This window comes from Cottoperca gobio, chromosome 4 (assembly GCF_900634415.1).
Source record: "Cottoperca gobio chromosome 4, fCotGob3.1, whole genome shotgun sequence".
Taxonomy (NCBI): Eukaryota; Metazoa; Chordata; class Actinopteri; order Perciformes; family Bovichtidae; genus Cottoperca; species Cottoperca gobio.
The window spans coordinates 10,791,870-10,808,059 of record NC_041358.1 but is presented as its reverse complement, the minus strand read 5'-3'; the positions used below and the strand labels follow the sequence as shown (position 1 = coordinate 10,808,059).

General features: G+C 39.0%; 1 long non-coding RNA gene across 1 annotated transcript; it reads right to left on the bottom strand.

The window, feature by feature from the left end:
• Positions 1–739: 739 nt before the first annotated feature.
• Positions 740–16,149, bottom strand: LOC115006684 (uncharacterized). Its single transcript, XR_003832103.1, has 5 exons — positions 16,100–16,149; positions 14,462–14,546; positions 2,185–2,450; positions 1,861–1,905; positions 740–1,079 (listed from the first exon to the last, which is right to left on the bottom strand). It is a non-coding gene; the product is annotated as an uncharacterized LOC115006684 (long non-coding RNA).
• Positions 16,150–16,190: the final 41 nt, after the last annotated feature.

Genomic DNA, 16,190 nt, shown 5'->3' with positions numbered 1-16,190 from the left:
ATACATCTACAGTCCTGTTTCACTGTCAACAGGCCTGTTCACCAGATTAAATAATAACTACATTGTTTGTGTTGATAAATATTGAGTTCTGAGTTGTGTTACATAGTGGATTATCTCTGTAAGAATGATATTAATCGAGTGGCAGTTCAAGGTTTTGAGGCAATATCACTACAAATAGTTGATCCGTCTTTTTTATTTTTTACTCCCAGCAACCTGCGACATCTACGTCTTATTCAGTTTAATATTTACTCCACATCAGAGAATGTTTTTCTACAACCCCAATGCAAAGTGTCTGCTACATTCTCACTCGCTGCCTTGACTTGCTGTGCACTAAAACAATTGTTTGGTCATCACGATCCACTGGAGCTTCACAGAAAATTAAGTGGCATCACGTTGCCCTTTTCTAGTTGTTTGATAAGATCATAAAGAAATACTCCACTAAAAACAACAACTCAATAACTGTGTTTGGCTGTCGCAGACCAGAGTGTGAATTCTAGACTTTAATCCGGACAACTTCTGAGGAGTAAGAAGGTAAAACATATAGTGAGCTACAATAAGATATTTTTCATTTTAAGATGTTTTATTTGAGATAAAAACATCTTAAGTGGCAATAGCCAAGTTTGTTTGCTGTAACTTATCCTTATGAAGTAAATGTTGCACCATGTACTGGCTATACAATAATGATACCATTGGTATTTAGACTGGTTCCTTATAATCCTTACTTTCACTATTCAATTCTGTCTGCCGCCAGGTACGATCTCCCAGGAAAATGAAGGCTTTATTTACATCACAATGCCCTGGGAGACAAAATACACTGTGCCCTGTGTGGTGTAGCTAGCAGCACTAACTCCAAAAGTTGCAAAAAGTCTGCAGATGTGGTCATACGTTCACTTACTAATTGGCAACGTCATCGCGCTAGAGGAGAGGGAGAGACCCCGTGCTGTTGGCATGAGAGCCGTGGACTGTGATTACTGTGAGCAGCATTGGGAATGAATAACTATACAATATATTTGAATGTATTTCTTGCTTTTTCCCAGGTGGTCTGAATGAGTCTCTGAATGTGTTGTGAGTAGTAGGCACTGAGGGAAACAGAAAGAATACCACTTGGAAACACTAGAGTGGGAAAGTTGAACATAACTCCAACAACATCACCTTCCATTCAACAACTTCTAAGATACTTCTCATGTCATGCTGAATGGACTGTCGAAAGGCCGGTGCCACACAGCAAAGTAAAACCTCCCTTCTAATACATCAAGGGTGCATATGGCACAAGGAGCCACATGGAGTTTGTTTTCATCTATTGCACAGTACCAGAATAGAAAAATAGCTCAAAAACAATCCCATTGAAACGCCGCTAAAGTGAAACATCATGACATGTGGCATCATATGTCAAGTTTGAATTTTATGAATTGCCTGTTAGCGGTATAAATGCTTCCCCCCTGCAGCTGTAACTATAAACAAGTTCTCCTGCTGCACTAACATCAGCAATACAAAGACAGGTAAGCAGAGATGTTCTTCAAGTGCAGGAATAGATTCAAAGTTAAAGCGAGAGAGACATCAAAAGTATCAACACAAACAATATACATGTACAAGACAACAAACTTAATATGAATTTCATTCATGCTTTTAGCTATAAAGACTGCAGGAACAACCCTAATTTAATTCAGGCACTTCAGAAAGCACATGAGTTACACAATGAGTGAGGAGGAGAGGCAATGGCTGAGAATTTTAAAAAGTGAGTAAAGGGTGAGATATACAGATAGTGGGCAAGAGATATAGACTTAGAAAGAAAGAAGAAAATAGAGAAAGACCTATACATACATATCTGTAATATTTGTCATATAAATTGTCATAACTCACCATTCTCTGCAGCGCAGGAGGAAACATCAGGTAACAGCAACTAATCTGTAGGCCAGAGACATTTAAACGCACTTTAATTACATGGGATTATGAATAATTAAATTATTTTAACTTCAAGAAGAAGTGCCACTAATTTATAATCAGAACCTAACATAACGACACTCAATTTAGGCTGTCAAGCGGTTATCATTACTTTGACTACATCTCAGGTAAACTGGGTAAATGCTTGTATAGGCATCATGCAGCATCTTTTTAATATATGTTGCTACTCTTTTTCTGAGTCAACAGGTTAAGTTTAGTTTGCACATATAGAAATTGTCAGACCTGAAATAATCCCGTGCAGTCTGCCCAGGTGTCACTCAGGTAATAATCCAGCAGATCCATACAGGTAAACGTCTTCTTTAGCACTCAGGTGCTTTACTCCAGGATTTTCCTCGCAGAGGGACGAAGGAGGAAAACAGTCAGCGTCTTCCTGCCCCTCGTAATCCCTCAGCACAATGATCCCTGTGGGATGTTTCATCTTCTCTGCATCTTCATCTCTCCTCTACGGAGGTGTTGCACCTCTTGAATGCAGGGCTGGCCAGACGCACCTGCAACAGGACGACAGGTAAGAAGAGATCAGCAGCCTCGAGTGCCGGTGAAACCATTCTTTCATCCCTCTTCTCTCCTCAGCATCGCCAACTCTGTCTCTTCCTCGGAGTGTCTCTGCCAAGAGTAGCCAGGCACAGCCGTCCTGTTTTGCCGCTCTTTGCCAAACACACAAACATACACGCACACATACACAGAGGAAAGTGTTGTGGGTTTCTTTTTTTCTTTTTTTTTTCAGCAGCAGCCGAGCTAACCCTGAGCCGGGGCCCGGTCTGCCTTTGAGATGCTCTCTAGCCTACAAACACAAGACGGCTTTCATTATCTTGCCCGTCGCAGCGCAAGGCCTAGCTTCTAAAAGCTACTGATTTCTTTCTTCCCTTAGCCCCCTGCACAAAGGGAGGGCATTTTGTAAATTACTTGCTCGTTTCAGACCAACAAAAGGTACTTTCATTGAACCCTCCTCTCCTCTCTCTCTCTCTCTCTCTCTCTCTCTCTCTCTCTCTCTCTCCCCCCCCCCCCCCCCCCCCCACTGCTCTCTCTATCCTCCCGCCATTTGATTTTGCTCAAATTTGATTACAAGGCTTGAAAAAGGAGGGGAAGAAAAGAGAAGAGGAAATAAGAAAGCCCCACAGATGGCGTGTTCATTCAGTGCTGTGAATGGCTTTATATGGGCTGCCTTTATACATGTGGCAATCCAAAGAAGCTTCAGCCGCTCCGCAAAAAAAAACGAACTTGACAAAATTATTGGTTTGGCGGCTTTCTTACATGACTGACACGGGGAGAAAGAAAAGCCTGCCTTCTCTTTCTTCCGCTCTCCTTGTCTCTGCACCTCGCACTCTCTCTGGGCCGTACACCTTAATCAAAACAAACTAAATGAGATGTTTGACTGTGAGAGAAAGAGGGTGTTTGCCTGCATGCATGTTGTCATATTAATAACCACCTGCCCTGGCTCTGCACTCGGCCACATTCCAAGACGACAAAGTCACACATTCAGCAGAATGGACTGGAAAGGAAATTGATAAAATGAGACACACTCTGACCACTAGATTTGATAACAAACACACATATAGCTCAAATCTAACAGGTCAACTTGAAAACATTAGCCAACACAAAGCGGAGTGTGTTCTGTTCTCTCACAGGCTATAATCCTGTTTCCACAATGGACCACTCACTCTGCACTTGTATTCCTCACGAGGATAATTATAGGTCTGTAGTCTCACACACACACACACACACACACACACACGCACACACACACACACACACACACACACACACACACACACACACACACACACACATACACAGCTTTAGAGCTCTCTTGCTTTCTCGCTAACATACACACACATTTGTAGCAGAAGGGTATCCAGTAAGAAGTGAACTATGACTTGTTATCCCATTACCAGATCATCGCACACTACAGAATGTAGGATGAAGTGATGGTCTGAGACGTGGCATGGCCACTCTGGGTCACAGAGGCTAATATACAGGAGCCAGTTAATTCCTGGATCCACTGACTAGCCATCAGAGTCCAGGTCGCAGGCTGTGTCATTCCATCAGTGAGATGACGGCAACCATCACTGAGGTCAAAGCAACTGAAAGTCTTTCAAAGGGCAGAAATTCAACCGTTTTAAATCCTCAAATTGTCCTGTAGCCTTCTTTGTTTTTCCTTTTTTTCTGATATAAAGAAGATGTGATTGACACACCGAGCAGCTACTAAATTGTTCTATGACTCAGGAATATTTCGGCATGGAAATCAAAAGGTCTTTACCCTGCCAGCTCCCAAGTATAAAGTTTGTGCAATGTCCGATGAAGCCCAAGTGTGAATAGAGCCGCAATATATTGTAGGGGCATTCACGGCGAGCGAGTGGGTGCATTGAATGATGTTTCTATTGCGGCTGGCGTGAAACCAAAGGGAGACAAACATCAGAGGATGAAGAAGCAGGGTCATTTACACGAAGACGCCAACAAAACTTTTTTAACTGGACGAGATTCCAGAACTTTTTTCTGTCAGGGCCAATGCCGGGAACGAACCCGCTACGTGACCACGGTGTAATCCGCGTCATGTCCTGACTCCTGCACACTCTGACAAAGCGCCTAAACCAAACCGAGTATTTCCAGTAAGTGAGAACGCTGCCGACACGGACAATCTCTTGTTGTGTGCTACATTTGTAAAAGGAAAACTCCAGGGCAATGAGAAGGACCTGATTCTCCAGATGTTGGACGGAGTTCATAAAACCGGCTTAAGCGTTGAGAGCTTTGCTAGCTATTCTGTGAGGCTGTACTGAAAAGGCACCGCGCAGCTTTTAGCTAAATGATAACGTCGGCATGATAACATGCTGATGTTTATGAGGTGCCAGGTTAACTATCTTAGCTTTGTGTGTTAGCATTCTAACCTGTCGATTAGTAAGTTACTTAGTTTGTTGTATTTAATATGGACATCACAGTAGCATTAGAATTGTAACATACATTTGTGCACACCTCTGCTAACATTTGCAAATCAGTCATACACCGAAGTAATGTACAAATGTATTACAATTACTCCTTAGGGGAACCCAAACATGTAGTACAAAATATGATCTTAATCAATTTAATAGTTTTGTCTCCTTCTGGACCAAAGTGGTGGAGAGAAAAACAGCCAGACCGACCAACATTGCTACGTCACTAGCACGGTTAAATAAATTGAAATGAAAGCACATAAAAGAGCCTTCTATTTGCTTGACAAATTCCTTAATTATAATCTGTTACTGTTGCTGAGAAAAGTATTCGCCCCCATTGAGTCTTTCCACATAATCTGGTGCAAAATAAATTCATTTTACATTTCTGAGAGGTTTGACCAAAAGTATCCAGAAAGCGCTCATTTCAGTCCAAATGTATATGAAAGAATTTTCTCTTGCTACAGCATATCTGTCAAACATCTAATAAATTAGAACTTTTTTTCAAAAAGCTCTTACTACAAAACAAAAAAGCACTTGTGCTAAGGGAGTTTTTAATATGAAACTTTGTGTAGTGACAGAGTTGTTCTGGTTTGAAATGCTAGATTACACATGAATATCTGTGTAACGTAATATACAGCTTCAGTTAACAAAAAAAAACCTTATTTGTATTTGAAAATCTTGTCTCTGTACAATGTGTGAATGTGGACACAGTTCTGAAAACACCTGGTTAACACATGTTATTACAGCTGTTGAAATTGAGGTACGTGAGAAACACAGAATGCACCTGAACTCCTCTGGGGGGTAAAACAGCTTGGAGAATTGAAATAATCCACTGTGGAATATTGTTTTAATACAACAATAACCCTGGGCTGCATACTCCAACCTAAACCCTCACACACACAGCCACACACCCACCCACACACACACACACCCACCCACACACACACACACACACACACAGCTTCGGAGAGCAGAGATATAAAGCTGTAAAACGCTGACAGGACAGAACCGCAGCTCTCACAGCTTCCATATCTCCCACTTTAGAGATATTAGTACCACCAGCCATCATCACCAGCCGACCCACATTACATTTTCCCTCCAACCTGCCTGACGGAGGCTCACCAAAGCACAGTACGGACGCACTTTCCCAGACATGCTGTTTTTTTTAAAGTGAGGACAATTTGATTCAGTTATTACTGATGAGGGCAGAGATTCCCTCAGTGGTCGGAGAACATTCATAATCAGCGGTTAGGTCTCCATCCGCAAACCTGAAGTAATTATTGTCTCAAGATAAAAAAATGGAAAGCAGGGGTGAGCAGGGGGTTTTTTTCTTTAAAAAAGAGAAAATAAACTAGAGATAGAAATGACCTTAATATTATTTCTCTATCTGGGTATTTCCAATAAGAGTATTCCATCGGAGGGTTTGATAAAAGGATTATGCTGCGAGCTTTATGTGGCTGGAGTCAAATCTGGGTATGGAAGGAGAGCTGTTTGATTGAATAATTCTTGTTTCCTTTCTGCCTGGCTAGCAGTCCTCTTTGGGAAAAGTAAAAAATCAGCATTATGCCAGATTTATACATGTGCCTGTGTCTGTAGAAGTCAGTCTGCCCGTATTGCATGTCTGTCTGCCAGCACGCCCGTCTGTCTGACTGTCTGTCGAGGAAGATGTAAAAACACACCTAACAAAATAAACATATTCATTCTGTATTTCTCATTGCCGACTATTTTAATTTTAAACAAGTTGCGTCACAATGTCACAAACTTCTCACCAGCATCTAACCAGGTAGGTGAAAGAGAACGTGTACTTCTCTGCCCAAATGTCATACGTTATTTCTCTTGTAACGTACAAAGTCTTTTTCATACCTTATGCACCAGATAAAAAAAATATTGTTTTGAAACCAGAAAGAAGCCTGCAATGTTACTGTTATGACACACTAGGTTCTTCAGCAATAAACTGGTGTCTCACGATAACAATGTGTGTTTCAGCGGTTTACTTTGCCCGGATGATATTCTGCAGAAAAATATTCAAACAGATTCTTACATGTAAGGGTTTATTTTCAAATGTTGTCAAGTGTCTTTTAATATTAATTAGCTCTGTTAATCCACATCAAATCTACCTCTCTCATGACTATGAAGGTTATCATCATAACTTGAGAGATGAGAGACGGGATGTTGAAAGTTACATTTAAAAAAGACGCAAGACTAGTTAGTCTAAAAAGTTAGTTTTCATTTAGGTTTGAGTTTTACAATTTTAAATGATTGATTATTAATCTTTTTTTGTAAAATTATAAATGTATTTAATATTAGACCATTTCTTTTACTTTTGTATTTTGAAACATGTAACATGATTTAATTTTTGTACAACAATACTTGCATTAAACACATATTTACTGTTTAAAAATATTATTTTTGGTTGAAGTAAAAAAAAAAATATATATATATATATATATATATATATATATAATTATACCACTACAATCCAAACTAAGCGTAACATTTTCAAGGTAATTTCAAGATAAAGAAAAATCCTAAAAGTATATATTATTTTGCGGTTAGTGATTGTTGGGGTCGGTTGGTGTCTCGCATGGAAAATGGAGCAAAAAAAGAATTCCATTAATGGATGAATTTTGATTTATATTTAAAAAATAACAAAGCAATGTTCATCTGCTGTTATCGGGCATCATCAGCAGGCAGAGAAGCTGCCGTTCAGGCGTTTGACCTCAGAGTTTAGTTATCATAACAGGGTGGTGACCTCACGACCTGTAGTCATTACTGCTGCCTCCTCCAATCAGCCCTCCACAGCTCTGATAAAGCCCTCTGGGAAAAAACAGGCGGCTGGAATAGAGGTGACATTAGATTCGTATTTGTGTGTGTGTGTGTGTGTGTGTGTGTGTGTGTGTGTGTGTGTGTGGTGTGTGTGGGTGTGTGTGTGTGTGTGTGTGTGTGTGTGTGTGGTGTGTGTGTGGGGGTGTGTGTGTGTGTGTGTGTGTGTTAGAATTCAGGATTAGCACTTAGGTATAGGGTTAAGTTTAGAATTAAGATGAAGTGCAGGTGAGGAGAGGGGTTAAAAATGAGCAGTTTGGTGTTTGAACTTCAGGTTTAGGTGAAATGGTTACTACATTAGCTGACAGACGGAGCGGTAGGAGGGTTTGGGATTGACAATTTGGGGTTAAAGCCATATTCATTATTATATTCTAATGGATTTAATGTAAAATCAAGATATATTTTCTTTCTCACTCGAACAGGCTCAAAATGTCACAGTAACAATTTGAATGAATCTCAAGCCTAAACATAAAAATAAAATAAAACTAGCTTGTTTTTCCTGTAATTGAAAACATATGGTGTAGAGCTGACAGAAAATGAGGGGAGTGCAGGTTAGATGACATGAAACCAACATCCTTGTCTGGATGTGAACCAGGGATTTTGATTACATAAGATGAGGGTTAGAGTTAGGGTCTGTGGATCTGATGCAGTGACTCCCTCAATCTTGAGTAAACCACAGAAACTTAAAATCCCTAATGAATGCATAGCATGATACGACTTCATAGACTTTTGTATCAGGTTGTTATTAAACGCAAGTTAGATTTTGATCACAGGAAACTGAATGCAGAAGTATGACATAAGTTTTCTATTTCTGAGTGATGTTCGTTATTTTGAAAAACTAAAATATCCCATTTTTTCAGGGTTCTGTTGTTAACAGATATTCACTGCACGAGGAGAACGGAATTACTTCACCCAGCTACTTCAGTGTGCATTTTTATTTCTACAGAAATGTTCAGTGGGTCTCATAACTCATAACATAACGTAACTCGAGTGGCTCCCTTGAGGGTAGATCAGCGTTCAGGGTCTAACACATGGTCACATCTATCTGAGGCCACACCACCTCTTCTCTCTCAGCACACAGAGGTGTACGGTCAAACATCACTTGAACAAGAAAGTGCTGCAGGCTCGGATATCTTACGTTTATAGAGTAACTGAGTAATATTTTAGTGACTGGGCTTTAATATTAGACTGAATCCACTAAAATCGGAGAGAATTACTACCGAGGGCTTGATTGAATAAAAAGCATCAAATGAGACAATAGTTGTGCAACATTAATATTGCAGTGTTGCACTAAAATAATTCAATATCCTCAAGTTGTGTTCTTAAAAACATATCTGCTTTTAGGTCATTTGTTTGAACAACAAGAGGTCTATCCACTAAACTTATGTCACCAGATCGATGAGCATCATAAAATAAGTTATAATATTAAAAGAAAGTACAAAACTTCAGATAAATATTTCCATAAGGAATCGAAACAACAGTGCAAAGCTCACTGTCATATCAGAGCCTGCAGGTCACCTCGGTCCACGTACAGTTAATGCAACATTAATATTGCACTAAAATAATTCAATATCCTCAAGTTGTGTTCTTAAAAAAATAATTATTAACTTCATAATCGATTGTATCAGGTTAAACTGTCCCCAGGTGGAGGAATGTAACTAAGTACATTTACTCAAGGACTGTTTTAAGGTACTTGTACTTTACTTAATCAATTCCATTTAATGCTAATCTACTCCACTACATTTCAGAGAGGAATAATGTACTTTATACTCTATTACAGTTAGTATACAGCTTTCATTTCTAGTCAATTTGCAGTTTAAGATTTCGACTCTCATGTGTCAAATTAAGGTAGAACTAAACCAACAGTAAGCAAAAAATACAAACATATCAAGATCTTATAAAATTGGATGCACTGTAACCGTATATAAAATAGTTTAAATACGCTCCGGCTCGATCAACTACGAGAGTAAATGCTACTTGCACCAATGCATCAATAATAATAAGCCAATAATATAATATACAATTGGATTACTCACAAAGGGCATTCTTCTGCATTAAGAACTTACTTTTGATGGATTTTTCTAAAATGTTCATACTTTAACAAATATTGTGTGTCAGGCAAATATGAAAGTGCAGTGGTACTTTGCACTGAAAACACTTAAACGGTCAATGCATTGGGTGTTTAAAAGGTAAGCGTATTCCTTCATAAAACTCAGTCCCAAGACAAAATACTTTTTGAGACCCTGACAGGAAAAACAGAAGAAAGGGAATGCAGAGTTTATAAAAAAAACTAAATCTGTAAATCTGTAGGGTACCAACAACCACTTATTTGACTGATGGAGAAATAACATGCCCTGATTCAACTCATTTAAATACAAATACAATGTATGTTTTTTTGCTGGGGTCAAAAGAAACAGATTCTTTGAGACTTTTAATACTTGTAAGATGTAATGCAACTACTGCTGTAAGAGCTAAACTTGGACATGGTGATTTGTGACATTATAAAATTATAAAAAGAAAAGAAAACATGACCATGTTTAGGTAATATGATGCATCCTGTGGATGGCGTAAGCAGGCAACAAAACCAATGTTTTTATTTTGTTTTATTATGTTAAATGTTTAATGATTTTAGTAGCAGGGAAGTTCTCTAATGATGTGTTGTTCTTGCCTGCATGGTCAAATATAAAATCTATTCTTAGTTGAACAACTAATTGCACACAATTTATGGAGGGAAAGCATTGACCAACACTGGTGTCAGCAATGTCGAGGCTACTGAAGGCTTTGGCTAAATAAATATTTTTCGAACAGAGGTTGTCCTTCCTCATTGCCTGTAATATGTAGAGAGGTACAAGAAGATCTTAGTCCTTTCTTATACTACTTTTCATCCTTCACTTTCAGTCTCCCATCTCGCTGCAAAATTCAGAATTCCTAACAAATTTTGATCATAAATTGTAACTTGTTAAAATATCACAGACAACTCGGCAGTCATGTAAGACTGATTGTATACAGATGCCTCTAATAATTACATTATTATTATTATTTTGCTTACTAATGGCACTTTTACAGTGGACCAAATTAAAACAGTACTTGATGAAACTTTGTCTTTAATAAATCGATAGAATCTGCTTTTAGGACATTTGTTTGAACAACAAGAGATCTATCCACTAAACTTATGTCACCAGATCGATGAGCATCATAAAATAAGTTTATAATATTAAAAGAAAGCAGCAAAAACTAGCTCCAGCATGTAAACAATTCTCTAGTAAACATGGCAGAGTTGGTAAATATAGTACGAGCTTGTGTCAAAAAGCTACATGTATGAAGGTATCGTGTGAAAAAGCCAACATAAGCGTCACGCCTATTGGCCGAAATCAGTTGAGGTTCTCTTGAAGTCACTCTAGAAAATGATTGGTCAGGAAAATAATCCACTAACAAGAGGTCACAGCACCGTCCATTAATATCTGACGTCAGCAAACTACTTCAAATTAAGCAGCAGGACAGTTAAAGGCTTTCATTACTTCCTTTCTTTAGTTTAAGGGCTATTACAGGGAAAGCATTTCATAACAGAGGATGACAGCTTCATCAACAACAACCATCTCAGAAACGTCTGATCAACCATTGACAAAACTTCAGATAAATATTTCCATAAGGAATCGAGACAACAGTGCAAGCTCACTGTCATATCAGAGCCTGCAGGTCACCTCGGTCCACGTACAGTTCGTTCTGCTCAGTGCACAATGCAATTGTAAAGTCCTGCTGCAACTCACAAAACAATCAAATGCAGCCCTGCAAGGATCAAAACTTCATATTATCCCTCTTCATTTCTTCCAGGCAGCCTCATAGTCTACCTCCTGAGCGGGAAAAAAACACCTCTGTCCCTGAAGTGTCTTATTGTCATTCCTAATCACTCCTCAGAATCATAAACAATCTCACAACTTTTTTTTTTTTCTTATTCAGCCATCTCTGTTTATGCAGTTCCCAGAAGGCATTGCCTTTCAGATGCTCCCTCTCCGGCGGCAAAGATGTCAGGAAAACAAATAACGGCGCGAAACAAAACAAAACGAAGTCTCCTGAAATACCTTGTGGATGCCCAGAGGAAGGCGCTGGACAGACAGATGAGCAGATAGGTTTCCTCTGTCCTCTTCTCTCAGGCTGCCTCCTCTCTCGGCGTGCTGTGGAGAGTGACTGCTCACAGCCCGCCTGGCATATCTAATTAGAGCCAGGCTGTTGCCACTATCGGGCAGAGGATCTACCTCTCCAATCTCTCCTGACTCAATCTTCCCCATCTCTGATTTTCTTTTATATTTATGCTGGAATATTTAATTGTAGACAAAAGGTTACTCTGGGCTCTATTCATCGCACACAGGCAGAATAATCTCCTTTAAAAGGCTTGACATTTCAGGCTTTTCAAAAGGGGCTGAAAAAATTATATCCCCGCTTTTGTTAATCAATGAAGTAGAACTCCCCCGAACAAAAGAATTAAATTGCTTGGTTGGTTTAATAAAACACACAGAAATAGCTGCTTCCTGTGGGCTTTTGTGCTTGCCACTGGCTCCCCCCATATGCAACCAGCACTGTAATTCCATATGATTTGGGGGGCAAAACTCTCATTTCTCCACACAGTTGGCTTTTTAAATCCTATTGAATGAGCAGTCTGTGAGGCTGGCTGATTGGGACCTCTTGCCTGAGCCTGGCTGCCTGGCTAGCAGAACAGGCTCTCTCCATTCAAATATGACTTCCACTAAGGAGAGACAGCGGGTCCACTACAATTTACAATTTCTATACTGCCCCTGCCTCAGAAAAAAACATTGTAATTATGCAAATGATAGGGGCAATAATTAGGCCCTTCAACTGTCGCATTGTGTTAGCTGCCGTCGTGTTTCGGTCCAATGGTGGAAGAGACGCAGGAGGGCACGTTGGGGTTTAAATTGCTCCTTACAGACAGCCTGCAGATGTTCACAGCATCTTCTGTCCTATAACTAGCCATCACCCAGTGCCAGGATGCCTCCATATAGGACACAGTAGCAGCAGACAGCTGTTGTTTTATCCAGAGGCCCGCTGGCATGTGACACACTTCAATGTACTCTTCAGTGTTTTACTTGTGAACACTACCTGTATGTTATGTCCACTACGAGAACAGCTCAATAGGCCAGATGACCTGCCTTTACTGTAGGCGTTGTATTGTAATTAAGAAGAAGCAAAAGCTGGTAATTAACTTTTTTAAAGTAATTTTTAAAGCAAAAATGTCATTCACTGGTTCAAGCTTCTCAAATGGTAGGGTTTAATGTTTTTCTCTCTTTTACATCACTGTAGACTTAATATGTGTATCTTTTTAAGGAAATAGTGATTTCTGACCGTTTTTGGCTATCAAATTAATTGGAAAATAATCAACAGATTAATCAAAAATGAAATCATCATTAGTTGCAGCCTTATATACTCTAACTGTATGTATGTGAAAAACAATAGAACATGGGTAATGACTTTTTACCAACAAGATCAAGGATGTTAATGTGCTGCAGGTATTCTACTGGCATTAAACGGTACGCAGAAGATCTTATATGACTTGTCCAGCATCTCTGTTGTCCAAGTGGGACAATATGTCCAGCTGCCAAGTTCATACCTTTCCATTAACATTGATTTGGTGATTTGCAACTCAAAAGACGTCTAGATGTTTGGATTAAGACTGGGCTTGATATGTCTAAAGACTGTATGACTTGTAAACTCTTGGTTACATATAAACGTTTCAAAGGAATGTCAATGACTATTTGCTGTTGCAATAACAGTTAATACTAAAATAACTTTTAGTTTTAACCTAGCTACAAATCACCTTAATATTATATTTCATTTAATATAAATCTGGGCTTAAAGAAAGAAAAGCTGAGGCTTGGATAGAGCCTTTAGTTTATGCAACACATATTTAAGATGTGACGTCCATAAGTCAATTATTTAATGACCAACAGAAGATTAAAACCTATTTGTTATACTGCAAAGACCTCCATCAAATCATCTTCATAAAGAGTTTTCTGTGCAGTTTCCCTTCTGCAGTGACCCTGCATCATGTCACTATTAAGTGGGGATATTAAAGTGTGCCACCATTGCACACAGAAGAGCCATATATTAAATTGACAGCATTAGACTATTTATTAAACTAGAACTGGTCTGGGGAAAAAAGCCCTGTACACCCAAACGGTGGTTTAAACTTATGTGGGCCAAATAGTCTCACCCTAAAGGTTTCAACAAAGCAAACAGGGGAGTGACGGAGATGTCAATCATGAACAGTCCACATGTGCTTGCCCAGTACTGAGGAGAGCTCTAATCATCCAGAAAAAATAATCACCTTTGTAAAGTTTACTATATGGGGAAGTATCATACTTGTGAGTAGCCAATTGGCTAAATTGCAACAAGTGCAAATCATTGTCCCCACTTTCTCCTAAATGCAGTGGATATGTATCACTGGGTACAGTGAATGAATTCTCATTTGTATCATTATTTGTAAAAACTGAGCGAGTGAGTGACAGTCAAAAGCTCTTCTTCATCCCCAACGTCATTCTCTCCAACACGTGCACATTATGTAGCATGCCAAGTCATAACTCATAATGTATGTACATACCATTTTCACGCAACACAATATTTTCTGTTAGCATAAAAGGTGAGGAAGTAAAGACCCATTGATACTTAATGCTTTATTGAAAAAGACTAGTTAAATAATAGACAGAAACAGGTCAAATCCTCTAAATCAAGCAACCACTCACCTACACGACCCTTTCAACCAAGAACTTGACTGCAGAGGCCTGGATGTGAATGCTCAATGTATTCCCTGCAGTTCCAATCTTCTTCCTGTGGGCAAACAAACAAACAAACAAAGGAGCCCTTAGATGGGCAGTTTATTTTTGGCGTCATTGGGCAAAAATTCCATAATAACTTTTCCGCATATTGTAACTCAAGTGGTACCCCAGAGTAGGCAGTTTCGTGAAAAAGGCACAAAAAAACCCCGAACTTGAAACTTGAAAATACAGCCCTCATCATACAGTGTTTGAGGTTCATTCACATGAATAGAGGAAGGAAAATAATTTGACAACTTTTTAATTGTTCCTACTGTAATTGTTTTTGCGGTCTTCTGCTTCTGAGCTAGCTGCAGCCGTGAGCCTTTGGCTACGACTAATTACGCATCTTGTAAAACTCTTTTTGATACGTCAGTCTTCCTTATCAAGAATGCTTTGCAGTTGTTGCCAATGTTGGAATAGCAACTTTCCCTGCAGGATGTTCCTCTGTTGAATCAGGCTTTCACCATCTGAATGGACATCCAAGCATCTGCAGGTGTAGAACAGCCAATATTCACTCTGAAATTACCTGCAATTGGCCAAAGTCTCCCATCATGGGCAAGATTTTCTTAAACCTGAAAACAGAGCCAAGAGGAAGTGCAGAAGACAATCCCTATGTTCCAATACCCATACTACCATACTATTTAGTACGCCAGAAAAAGATTTAGTATGTCAAAAGCAGCATGCCAAAAATACCAGGATGTCCTACTGCATCCGGTTGCATTTGCAGAATGCAAGCGAGCATGTTTTTCTTGCTATTATGACCCATAATTCTTTGCGCAGCAGATATATGAGCAAGAGCATCAGTTTTCTCTCAGGCCACCTGAATTACAACACCCTGAAAGGTTATTATGGAATGTTTGCCCAACAATGCCAAAAATAAACTGCCTACCCCAACTTCAAAATGCATTGACTTATTTTTTTAATTGTGTTGACCATAAACTGGGAATTACAGTAATAATATAACAACTTTTAAATGTAGAACTTAATATGGCTAATGTTAGAAAATATCAGAGATATTGCTGGGTAACTGACATGGCTAAATCCTTTCAATGTGCTACACACATTTTAGCATGTATATACTGTGTCCTCTAATAAGTCACATGTGACCAGTGTTTAAAAAATGTTACAAAGCTTATTAATTTGATGTAGTTTCCTATTCATCCAGTGCTCTTAGCTGCATTCAGTGCATTTTTAAATGCTCACAGTAGCCATAACAAAACTGCAATTCCCAATGCCAGCTAATGTGTGACTTGTTGTAGCAATGGCAGTGCAGTCAACTAAAACTAACTACCCACCATAAACATTAGCAATACTCTTAATAGCACATTACAATGTTAGTTTATATCAAGAACATAGGGATGACCTCAGCAAATGCAAGGGAGCATTGTAAATATTTACAGCTAAATTGCACACAAGCATTTGGAGGAATTATGAACTTTAGTATGCTGGTTTACGTTAGCTAACATTAGAAAGTTTTAGCGTGACCACATAAACTAACAACTAGCTTACTTTATCTGTTCAAAGCAACAACATTTAAATAAAGGAATTTAAACAGGATTTAATTACCAGCAAAAAGGGAACTCCAAACTTCAACATGCATTCATTCATTAGGAAGACTAGCAATCAAGCATCTGTTCGCAGGTGAGGGGATTAAATA